At 54.7% G+C, this 12186-nt stretch overlaps 2 long non-coding RNA genes across 4 annotated transcripts in view; one reads left to right on the forward strand and one right to left on the reverse strand.

Annotated features, from left to right (window-relative positions):
• The first annotated feature begins 344 nt into the window (after window positions 1-344).
• Window positions 345-5453, forward strand: LOC136792829 (uncharacterized). The gene is made up of 3 exons (XR_010837310.1): window positions 345-459; window positions 3909-4310; window positions 5136-5453. It is a non-coding gene; the product is annotated as an uncharacterized lncRNA (long non-coding RNA).
• The window catches only part of LOC131743346 (uncharacterized), a 35134-nt gene continuing 27112 nt past the window's right edge, over window positions 4165-12186 (reverse strand). For all 3 annotated transcript variants that reach the window (XR_010837306.1, XR_010837307.1, XR_010837308.1), the window contains exons 2-3: window positions 7727-8046; window positions 4165-4422 (exon numbers count right to left, since the gene is read on the reverse strand). This is a non-coding gene — a long non-coding RNA (uncharacterized lncRNA). The remainder of the gene's footprint in view (window positions 4423-7726; window positions 8047-12186) is intronic.

Here is a 12186-nt window from a genome sequence, read left to right on the forward strand (position 1 = left end):
CCTACTGGACATTTTCCTTGTTGAGAAATGAGACATTGAACATGCACATGGACAGTGACCTACCTGCGGGACGCTGACGCTGCCCCGGCGACAATCCCGGAGGCCAAACGCCCACCCGCAGGGACCGGCGCCCCCTGGCGGCCGGGCCTGGTCACTGACTGATGGCTTCCCGAGCTCCTCCCTGCTTCCGGCTCAGCAAGCCAGAGAGTCAGATGTGCTGCCCTAACCCATCACACGGACCCGCTTCTGGTCAGCCCCTCCCCCAGGACACCCCTGAACCCCCTCTCCCACCATGAGCCCCCCCCTCCCATCTGCCTGCGTCTCTGCCACACGCCAGTGAGGGTCGCTGCGCAGGGAGCTCTGAATCAGCACCTCTGCTGTCCTCCTGTGGGTCGCCTTGGCTTATTTCCAGACACAAGGACCTTTCACTCCGACGGCTCTCCACTCTCTGCCTGGGAGGTGAGGGCGGGGCAGGGGCTGCATTCCCCGCAGCGTTAGCCCGCTGAGCCCAGAAAACCCCAGAAACCCCGGGGACTCCATTGTTTCTGACCTTCTCCCAAAGGTTGTCTGGGGCTCTGGGTGGCGGGCCGCCCGGACGGCGCGGGTGCTGGTGTCGGGACTGTAATGCTCGCGTCAGTAACTGTCAGACCCGCCGGGCAGGTGTGAGTCCTCGTCCCACAGCCACTGCCTGACCTGGTGGAGCCCGATTCTCCCCGAGAGCTCACCCGACCCCCGGGCGGCCCCAGAGCTGCGCGTCCTAACCGGCAGCGTCCTGGGGGGGGGGGGGTCTCGCTCGGCCGCAGCTCAGGCCTGCGCGGGCCGTGGGCGCGGGATCCTAGCCTCCAACCAAGCCACCTCGCTCCGCCTCGTGCGGCTGCCCCAGCGTAGCTGGGACACACCCACCGACGGTCACCCACCCCTCCGGGCACGGGGACCAGATGTGTGATAAGATACTGTAGCCATAGCGTCATCCAGATTTCTTACATTTGCTGGCAATTCAGTGCTTGAAACTGGGGGGAAAGAAACACCCCAATAGTTTAACAACGTTGCCTGATTTGCACTGACTTCTCCGTCGGTAGACTGGCTTTTGCGGGGCGACCACCTGCTCGAGGGGGAGGGCCCTGCACGGGGCTCCTAGGACGTGGGGGCTCGTCAGGAGGGAGGGGTGAGGACGGGGGCCGCGCCGGGCGCTGGAGCTGACGCCGCGGGTGAAGAGGGACCCGCACGTCCTTCCGTCAAAAGCCCACGCTGCTGACCTTGAGTGGAGGCCGTGCAGCCGGACGCCCAGCTCTGGGAAGCTGAGCGTGACCGGGGGCTGAGGATGTGACGTGCGGGAAGGGAGACCGTCACGGCCACCTGCCCTGTGCCTCGGGGGGGGGGCAGAGACACTGGCCCCGCCGGCCCTCGTCCGTAAGCGAGCGATTCCGGGGGGCCCGAGTCCCCCGGGGGAGCTGGCCGCCGGAAGCCCGTCCTCCGCGGGGCCCCTGGGCTCCTGGCCGCCGGCCTCCCGGGCCCGGCCGAGCGGAAGGCGCCCCGCGGGCCGGGGAGTGGGCGGGGCCTCTGAGGGCCCCCGGCTGCACCCCCAGGCCTGCGCCCCCTCTTCTCAGAGCTGGGCGTGCGGCTCCGCGTCGTCCGTTCAAGGTCGGGGTCAGCCTCCTCCTGCAGCCGCCCCCGGGGACCGGCCGGGCGGGGCCGCCTTCCCCTCGGGGCGCACCGAGCGCTCGGGTGGCGCCCGCAGACGCCCCAGTTGCAGCACCACAGCGGCAACGCCGCTGCTTTTCAAACAGTTGGCGCGGTGGCCGATCTGCATACCGATCGGCTCCTCGGCGCGCCCGCGGCTTGGAACGACACCGGAAACGGGCCTAACGAGCGCCGCGCTGCGAGGACAACGCCTTCCAGGGCGCCGAGCTCCGTAAACACAAACGCAGACGAAAGCACATCCTCTCCGGATGCGGCAGCGACGGGTCGTGACGGGCGGGTGCGGCGGCCCGTGCGAGCGCTCTGCGCACTGCGCGCTTCTCGCTCCGCGTCTGTCCCCAGGCACGGTGGAGCCGCGTGCCGGCCAGTGGGCGCCCGCAGGGAAGTGTTTATGTTCTGTGCCCTCGGCCGGTTTGTGAAGCGCGCTGTCGAGCGAGCGTGGCTGCCGCAGCGTGTTTCGCCCGTCGGCACCTCCTCCTCCTCCTGACATTCTCAGTTTCCCCCCCCCCGACCCCGCCCGCCCCGGGCCCGCGTTAGGCGGGTAACCGAGCTGGGTAGCCCGGGAAGGTCACCTGCGGACGTCTCTGTCTGCACGAGGAGACCGACCGACTTGGGGCTGCGTCACGAGCGCTTGGTTCAAACCCGTGTGGGCGCAGCTCCCGCGGGCACCGGGGGCCCGACAGTCGTAAAAGGAACGGGCGGCCGGGGGAACCCAGCAGTGTGGGCTGACCGCACGTGCCCACCTGTCACAGACCCTTCGACACCCCAGCACCCAGAGGATGCCGTCCTTGGTAGGAGCCTCAAAACTCAAAGCTTCTTGCAGGAAAGCAGCTGGAAACAGTAGCTTCTCCACGACGAGGTCAGGCAGGGTGACCTGCTGCTCCTTGCCCAGACCCAGGCTGGGCCGGGCCGCCCCCTGGTAACTCGGGGCCCGGCCTGGGCCACGCCCTGCTCTCAGGGGAGCCGCATGGGCCCTGTGCTGACTCTCCAGGGCCTGCTCGTCCGGCCTGGGAGCCGGGCCGGGAGCCTGTCGGGGCCCCTTTCCTCGAGCTCGCCCTCGGTGACCTCTGAGGGGGGCAGGAAGGGGAGGGGGGAGCAGGGGGCCTGGGCTTGCAGCCTCCTGCCAGGAAGAGGGGGTTGGGGGGCCCACCCCTGTCTGTCTGCACCTTCAGCCCCCTCGGCCAGCGAGTCACATCCCAGCAGGGGGGGGCGCGTCCACTGTCCCTTCCTCAACTCAGAGGTCAGGACACAACAGCCGGAGCCAAGTGGGGCCTGCTTGGGTGGGATTCGAACCAGCCACCTGTAAAGGACATTCTGAGACCTGGGGTGAGGCTTGAGTGAGGGCCAGTACTAGCCCTGCACGGGGTTTTTGTTAATTTTGTTAGTGTTTCAATGACGCTGTAGGTATGTAAGAGAAAAATGCTTTTATCTTAGCAAGAAGGCATTTGCATAAAATCATAAGGCATCTTGGACGATGCTAAAATGCTCCAGTAACAACTAAAGTGTGTGTGTGTGTGTGTGTGTGTGTGTGTGTGTGTGTGAGTAAAACAAGATGGCAAAACGTATACGATTGAAACCAGGTGATGGAGTTTCCACGATTCCCCCACTTTTGGGTAAGCTAGAAATTTTCCATAATTAAAAGTTCAAATATATAATGTATGCTACTCTCCCATGGAGTATTGGATCTGAGAAAAGCTTCAAATATAGAACAACGTTTCAACTTGCTCCATTCCCCGGGAACAAATGGTAAATCTGGGGAGGCATGAAGGGGAGGGACCCCTTGGAGAAAGCCATGGCCCGCCTGACTCGGCCCGGGGAGGCACCCGTTTTCTCCCGGCCACAGCGATGCCCCGTGACCGTACCCGTGGCCGTGTTTATCGGCCGGAGCTGAGCTCCCTGCCCGCAGTAAAGCAGCAGGACGAAGAGGGCCGCTCCTGTATTAGCCGCCGCAAACCTCCAGCTGCGGAAGGAGGAGCCTCTCCTGAGGTCCCCTCTGACTCTCCCGCCTTGGTCTCCAGGACACTGTGGAATGTCTGGGGTGTGTGACGTCACGGCCGGAAGCGAGCCGGGTCCTGCCCTGGGTGTATGGGGTGACAGAGAGGTGTGCTCGGGGTCTGTAAGTGGGGAGGAGATGGGAGGCCGGCTGCGGCCTTGATCTAGTGGAGATCGCCTCTACTCACGCCTGTTTCCTGTTCTGGTTCCTTCTTCAGTCTTGGAGATCCTTTGGCTATTTCCACAGCTCACCTAGAAGCTTGTTAGAAATGCAGAGCCTGGGACCCAGCTCAGATCTCCTGAATCAGAATCTGCATCTTCACCAGAGCCCTGGAAGGTACATGTGCACAGTGAAATTCGGACTACAGGGCATCTTTTTTAGTGGCTACTATGGCTCTTGTGGGCGAGGAAAACGTTTTCTTCCACCCCCTTAGGTGTGAAAGTTAAACTGACAAAGACAAATTAATGAGACAAGCATACACGTTTATTAAATACATTTTACATTAAATGGAAACCTTCATAAGGAAGTGAAGATCCGAAGAAACAGTTGGACCTGAGTGTTTTCATGCTGTGTTTGATGAAGAATGGAGAGTCATGGAGGGAAGATCAAGGAGTAGGAGGTAAGTGTCACGAACAGGGAAACTCAGCAAGGCCTGTTCATTGGGATTCTCCCTGGGATCCATTTGTCTTCAGAGATGCAGAGGCTCCTTTCTCCTGGGTACGGGGTGGGCCCTGTTTCAGGGAGGGAAGGTAGAGAGAAGCTCAGAAGACCTTCCCGCTTCTGCCTTTTCCTCAAATTCCTCAGCTTAAGATACACAAAATGCCATGGTGCCATGTTTTATTTTTTTTATTTTTAATTTTTTTGCGGTACGCGGGCCTCTCACCGTCGCGGCCTCTCACTGTTGCGGAGCACAGGCTCCGGACGCGCAGGCCCGGCGGCCACGGCTCACGGGCCCAGCCGCTCCGCGGCACGTGGGATCCTCCCGGACCGGGGCTCGAACCCGCGTCCCCCGCATCGGCAGGCGGGCTCTCAACCACTGCGCCACCAGGGAAGCCCTGCCTATCTTTTGATCCCAAATATTTTCTGTGTGCCCTTTTCCCTGAAGGTTTCATAGTTTTCTGTTTTATGCTTTGAGTGAATTTTCATACGAGGTTTGGGACTTAGGCTTAGTTTTTGCTGTTGGTTTTGGGTTTGTTTTCTTGCCTCTGGGTGTCTGGTTGCCCACCGATGTTTGGGGGGGGCTATTCACGTGGGAGTGTTCCTCGACTCTCCATTGTGCTTGCTCTGCTAGTATAGTATGTCCGTCCCCGGCCAGACGACTGTCCTGATCACTATCCCTGCACCTCCGAAGTCTACAAGTCGAATAGGCTGAGTTGTTTAGTCACTTATTGAGTTCCTTGTCCTGTCCACACACCTTTCAGAATAATCCTGTCTGTTTCTACAGAAAAGCTTGCCGGGACCGTGATTTACGTTGAAAGTTACTCCAAGTGCGCTTTATCCCCAAAGGCACCTCTTCCCAAAGGAGGGAGGCCCTGCTCAGCGTCCGACACTCACCCACCGGTTCTGGCCCTGTGAGGGCACAGTGACCACTGTCGTGATTCCAATCGCTCAAATAGTTTGCGTCCTAGTTAACTGTCTGCCTGTGTGACTAAAATGAAAACTCAAGGCCACGGCCAGCAGAACGCCTGTGAACCTTTGGTTTCAGGAAGATGGGAAGGAGTGAATAAATGAATGAACTCTGTGGATACTTAGCTAGGATGACAAGGCAGTCTTTGAAACAGATTCATGAGAAGTAATATTGTCTTTCTTTCTTGCCTGAGAGGAATTGAGTTTTTAGTTTTTAATAGAAAAATTCATAACTGTATTTAACTTTTAGGCTATTAACTGGAATGAGGAAAAAGGATAGAAACTTTAAAAAGAGCCATTAAGTAGATGATTATATAACATCTGAATTAAAATTGCTTCTTAAAACTCTACTCCTAAAAAAAAAACCAAAAAAACAAACAAACAAAATAAACTCTACTCCTAGGCTTTAAAAAGCCCAACTACCGGGCTTCCCTGGTGGCGCAGTGGTTGGGAGTCCGCCTGACGATGCAGGGGATACGGGTTCGTGCCCCGGTCCGGGAGGATCCCACATGCCGCGGAGCGGCTGGGCCCGTGAGCCGTGGCCGCTGAGCCTGCGCGTCCGGAGCCTGTGCTCCGCAACGGGAGAGGCCACAACAGTGAGAGGCCCGCATACCACAAAAAAAAAAAAAAAAAAAAAAGCCCAACTACCATAGTTTGTTTTTCCCACCCGTACTTTGAAGGGAGAAGAATGAATAAATATTAAAAGATATGTCTTTTTACACACCAGGTTTTTAAACTTAAACTTAGAATTCCTACTTCTATATGCTTTCTATGTAAGCTGTTCCACACCTGTTAGTAATTCCAAACATGTAGTAGCATCTGGGAGGAGAGCAGCATTGCACTTGAATCCTGGCCTATCCCCGCGACTGCTAGCTGTCTGTAGGGGGCAGAGAGTGCCAGCCCCCCGGCTCGTGCTCTGCTGCGGGCCTCCACTCGGGCCTCCTGAGGCTGGACTCACGGCGAGGGCGCTTGGGAGGAAGGAGGAGGTGAACTCCGACCCTCGCCCTCTCACCCGCCCACCGGGGAGCACAGGTGCAGTTCGCTGTGGGGTCCGCAGGCCTCGGGCTCATGCCTCTCGCCTTGCTCTCTCCTTTGGCTTCCTGGCCGTGTGAGCGGAGGGCCCTGCGCGCCGGCCTCTGACGTCCAGCAGATTCAGCTGTCCCTCCCGGTGGGGGTCCCGATTTCTGGCTGAGCCCTGGTGGTGGGCGAGCGGCACAGGTTGGGAGCTCAGGCCACAGAGGTGTGACGGGGGGGGGGACGCGCCCGAGGGTGGCCAGAGCGCGGGCGCTGCAGCTTCTCCCCTTGTCCCCGCCCACTGGGATGACTTAACTCCCCTTCGCCTCGGTTTCCCTGCCTGTAAAGTGATGACAAGTGCCGTCTTGTAGAGCCTGTGGGAGACTTAAGCGAGGTGACAGGTGTCAGTGCCTGGCACGGGGTGTCCTTCCGGGGTAACGCCTGCGCCTCGCCTCGCTTTCCTCAGCTCTCCCCGGGCCTTTTAGGACACGTGCCTTAGGAAGCTGGGGTGGACCTCACAGGTGCTCTCTCACCAATACCCTGGAAGAAGCTCCAGGGACCGTCACACAGACGGTCACCCCCACGCCCTCGGAGGGCACCCGGAGAGCTCAGGGAGCTCATTTGAGGTGGGAGAGGTGCTGGCTTACAAGATGGTGGGTTCAGCAGCCTCTAGTTGGTCCTGCGTTTCCAGCAGGAACAAAAGTGAGGGCAGCTGTCACTTATTGATCAAGTCCTGGCCACCGGGGGCTGGTCGTCCCCGAGCTGAGCCTCCTGGTGTCACAGGACGTAGTTGTCTGGCTTCTGCAAGCCTGCCGCACGGCGGGCTGGCTTCCTGGCTGGTCGCTTGCAGACAAGGGCTTGGTGTCCCGGGCCGCTGCTGCAGGTTACGGGCCACGGTTCTATTTTTGTGTATGTTCTGGTCATCGTCCATCTGTCTATTCAGTTTCTCAGTGTGTGTGAATGACATAAACTTCTGAATGTGTGACTAAACTGCTTTAGGAGGCTAACGCTTGATGTTTCTTAGCAGAGTCGTCCTAAAGAGAATCTCAAAATGTGACCTGAACTAAGCAGACATGTTTCCAGAAACTTCCCTGAGAAAGCAACAGCTGCTGCTATTTAAAGGTTTCCTTTAAACCCACTGCCCGGAAAGCTGAGTTGGTTGAAGCGTGGGGCTCTCTCCCCAGCTCCTGGCTCAGAGCAGGCGGAGGGGGCAGGGCAGGCAGCTGACCAGAACGATGTCCCCAGGGCGCTCTCTGCTCATTGCCTAGTTTTTAGGTCCAGAATCACAGAATTGGAAGGGGCTCCAAAAGTGACTTGTCCAGCCCCTGCCCTGGAAGAACATTTGTCAACGTTTTTTTCAAAAGTTTAGCTGAGACCGAGACACGATAATCTTACCTGGCAGCAGCTGAGCCAGGATGAAACCCTCCAACACGTCAAAGGAAAAAGCAGCCACGAAAGGAGATGGGAAGCTGTGACGTCTCGAGGAGAAGCACGCCTGAGGCCGACAGCCTTCTGTGGACTGCGGTGCTGTGTAGGGGGTTTGGTTTTGTGTAGACGGAGGGAAGTCCGTGAGCCGCTCCTTGCCGACCGCCGGTGCCACATTTCCGAATTGGCCGACATTTTGCAGCCACATTCAGAACCTCTTGGCTGAACGCTTTCATTCCTAGCCTCTGTTTGAGTTTTCATTCTCTTAGCAGCAGGCATCTCCAATTATTCTTTAAAATTAAAAAAAAAATCTTAAACCTACGTAAAGATTTCAAGGAGCAGTACATTTTTTTTTTTTTTTTTTTTTTTGCGGTACGCGGGCCTCTCACTGTTGTGGCCTCTCCCATTGCGGAGCGCAGTCTCCGGACGCGCAGGCTCAGCGGCCATGGCTCACGGGCCCAGCCGCTCCGCGGCACGTGGGATCCTCCCGGACCGGGGCACGAACCCGCGTCGCCCGCATCGGCAGGCGGACTCCCAACCACTGCACCACCAGGGAAGCCCGAGGAGCAGTACATTTGAGAGTACCATTTGAGAGTAACTTGAGGTGACGATACTCCATCACCCCCGAAGCGTTTCATTATGTATTTTTTACAAACAATGCCTACACAGCTATAAAATACCTATCAAAGTCAGGAAAGTAGCACTCATGCATTATATGTTGTGCAATAATACATTCCTTAAAATGACCACTATCTAATCCTCAAGGCCCATTTAGCATTAACCCTTAAACTTCAAGTTTACAATAGTAATACAATCAAATAAATAGCTTTTCTGTATCTTAGTAATAACCAACTATAAGATGCGATAAAAATATTCTTCACGTTATAGCAAAACCTATACTAGATGAGGGCTGTTAACCCTAACACACTCAAAATCTACAGACTATTTTGCATATACAAAAAATGTCTGGTGTGGGGAAAATGTAATAAAGTCAGGTATTTCCTTCCAGTCATCCAGAAATGGCCTCAAAGTTGAAAGGAGAATAAGAAACAGAAATGCAAACTCCATCACATAAAATATGAAGACATTAAAACCCCTAATGCTATAAACAGGAGAACGTGCCCCTGAAAGTAGTAAATGTCTCAGGGGATGTAGGGATTAGAGTGTGCTGTTAAAAAATAAAATACAAAGAGACACTGCAGAACCTTTTCTATCATACCATTAAGTTTATGTGTTAAAAAAAACCCCACACAAAACAACACTACATAGTTTAACCGCACTATGTATTTTCTCTGAGGACGCATGCATGTAAATGCATAAAAGAGCTGAAAAAAACCCATATCAAATTGATAAGAGAGTTACTTTCAGGATCAGGAAGTAGGAAAGGTACGGGTGTTGATCTATTATGTTTTACTTTTTTGGAATTGTTTAAAATGCCCTTGTATCGCTTATATAATTAACACTTGATTAGAGAGATAATTTTAAAAATTACTGATTCTTTCTCCTGTTATCAAGCAATAGAGATCAGACCAGGCCAAATTCTTTTCCTTTCATGTGTCTCCTGCTGGCTAAAGCTTGCAGAAATGTAGCTGAAGATGGTCTGAAGCTATTAAATGACTCGGGGTGGGGGGGGGAATAGAAAGTAGCTATTCTCTTGTTACTGGAGGAATAGTTTCTACAGCTACAGCCATGTACAAAGCAGTTCACGGCTCAAATCACCGTGAGACACAGGCCGGATGCCAAGGGACTTTGGTAAGGATTTAAAGCACGGGCGGCCGGTCTGGGCTTCCTCACACCGTGGTGGCTGGGTTCCCAGAGCGAGCGCCTCCGAAGTCAAAACGCAGGGTGTTTTCACAGCATCCTCTAGCCTCAGAGGTCACCTCACATCAAACCAGACACACTGTATTGGCCAAGACTGTTACAAAGTCTGCCCAGATTCAAGTGGAGCAAGCTACCGACTTGAGAGAAGAAGTGTTGAGGTCGCATTTTTGGGGAAAAAAAAAAAAAAAAAGGCCGTGGAATGGGAGATATGTGGCTATTCTTGGAAATGACAACCTGCAGCTGAACCATATGCAAAAGAGCATTTGCAAAACATTCCAGAATCTGTGCTTCCCAGAGAGCAGCAAACGCTGGAGCATCCTTGTGAAGCGAGCTAATAAACCACAAGACATTTCAACGTATGTTTAGGAGTTGGCTAACTTAATAGGCAATTAGAAATCTAGAACAGTGTTTACCTATCTGGGACCCTCGCCCCACTAGAGGTCCTTTATATGTCAGTAATAAGGGTCCTCCAGATATTTTTTAATATTTCAAAATGCCAACGAGAAATTGTACAGTGATTGGACATTAGTGCAACTGACGTGTAACTGAAAGGTTCATTCCCTTTTTTTTTAAAATTTGAGCTAACTTGTATAGAAGTTGTGCTTCTCAGTTATATATGTTTTTATTAAATAGGAAAACAAATGATCACTTAATGAATTAATTTTATTTGGTAGATAAATATTCCAAAACACGGTAGCCCATTAAAGAAGGGCAGGAACTGGAAAGAAATAATACAGGGTTCTTTGTGATGGAAAATGTGCTGAGATTCTCTTTGGTTAGTCGAGGTGACTGAGCGCAGGAAGGAAGACAGATTGAAGAGCTGTCTGCATAGTGAGGGTAATTGTCAGGTGTCAGAACAAGAAGAAAAGATGCAGTGAGGACCTGGGGGGAAAGTCCAGTGTGAGCCAGATTGCTTTATTTGCCTGGAGATATTGGAATAAAAACAAGCTAAAACAAACCGAAGTCACCAATTACAGTTCAGTGACTTTTTCAGATTTTACAAAACGGGTAAACAGGTTGTGGGTGGTAAATAAAATATTGTTGTGTTTCTGCAGTTAGGACTTCTCGGGGCTCCGCTCGCCGGCTCTTTTCCCCTCTGCCGCCGCAGCGGGGAGGGCAGCCCCCAGCCTGGGTCATCTCTCTGAGGTTCTCAAGGGCTCCAGGGAGGGCCGACCTCAATTTACCAACAGCACAGGAAAAGCCTCAAAAACGTACAGGCTCCCATCTCTAGAATCTGCCTCCGGTGGCGTGAAGAATAAAGAAAAGACCACGTTCTGAAACAGATACCGGTACTGTGCCCGTTGCTGCATTATTCAGCATGTAACCACACGCGAAAGAAAGAGTTTCTCCGAATACAGCGGCCTGGGCGTGGGAAAGACTGCGCCGTGACCTGCGTTCGGGTGTGCAGCGCGTCAGCGCCTGCTGTCTGCCTCTGGGCCCGGGTTCGGCCGCACCGTCCGTCTCTCCGTTTGTCCAGCTGTTTCTCATCATGGCTCTGGCTCTTCCTTTTCTTTGACAAAATGCTTACTGGCTCCCGCCTCCCTGAGCTAGAAGTTGCTTTCCCGTTCTGTGCCCCGCAGACCAGCCCTGCAGGCGGTGTCTTTGTAGATGAGGTTCGGCCTAGAGCGCTCTGGTGGCGCGGAGGTCACACGCCTAGATGCGGACTTTGTGCCTCGGCCTCCCAGCGTCTCTGTGCGGCTGGGACCGCGGCTCTGTGTCCCGCCCGCTGTCATGGTAGACGCTTGCCCCCCACCCCTCCCGCTAGGACCTCCGTGTGTCCTCGGCCAAGGGCTCCATGGCCCCCCCCCCTTTGTGAAATCAGATTGCAAGGGTGTGCCTGGGGGCAGAGAGCGTCCTCTGGCCAGTGTGCAGGGGAAGCCGGGTGCCCAGCTGATCAGATGCCACCCCCGGGGCTTCCTCCTTGCCTGGCTCCCAGGCCACAGGGGCGACCAGGGTTTCTGTGGGCACCGTGCCCTCTCTACAGAGCCCGGGCCGCCCAGAGGATGCTTACGGGCCAGTGGCATCTGGGACAGACACTCCTGCTAGGCATGGCTGCTAACCTCTTCTCTTCTCTGCGTGGGGTAGAAAAATGAGCTGACCTCTACCCCCTGTCCGGGGACACTCTCAGAGCTCACCTCTAGCCTCAGAAGCATTTCTAAAGCGCCCTCAGACGATGCTGCTGTAAAAACTGAGACCCTTAGGCACGCGCTGCTTTGCAATCCTTTGCATCTTGTCCCCCCAACCCCTTTCCACTAATGACAGCTATGGCCCCGAGACAAAGTCCTGCTCTTAACAAAGCAACTGATTTCGGCTTCGGAAAACTAACAGAAATGAGAACTCTAGAATGAATCACTGATTAGACCAGATGGATTTACATCAATCACCTTGGCCGCTCGGTGTAATTTTTAAAGAGAGTTTAACTTTACACCTGTGGCCTTCTCTTGATTATTCAGGTTTTCAAAGCTTGAACCCCAGCGTGAGCGCAAAGCGCTCGGAGCCTCTCCTCCCCAGGTGACCGTCCTGGGCCTGGAATGCAGGTGCCGTTTCCAGCTGTGAGATCGTCACTCCCCTCCATTCACATCTGTCCTCTGACGAGAGTCCGCCCGCTG

This window comes from Kogia breviceps, chromosome 16, assembly GCF_026419965.1.
Source record: "Kogia breviceps isolate mKogBre1 chromosome 16, mKogBre1 haplotype 1, whole genome shotgun sequence".
NCBI classification, from domain to species: Eukaryota; Metazoa; Chordata; class Mammalia; order Artiodactyla; family Physeteridae; genus Kogia; species Kogia breviceps.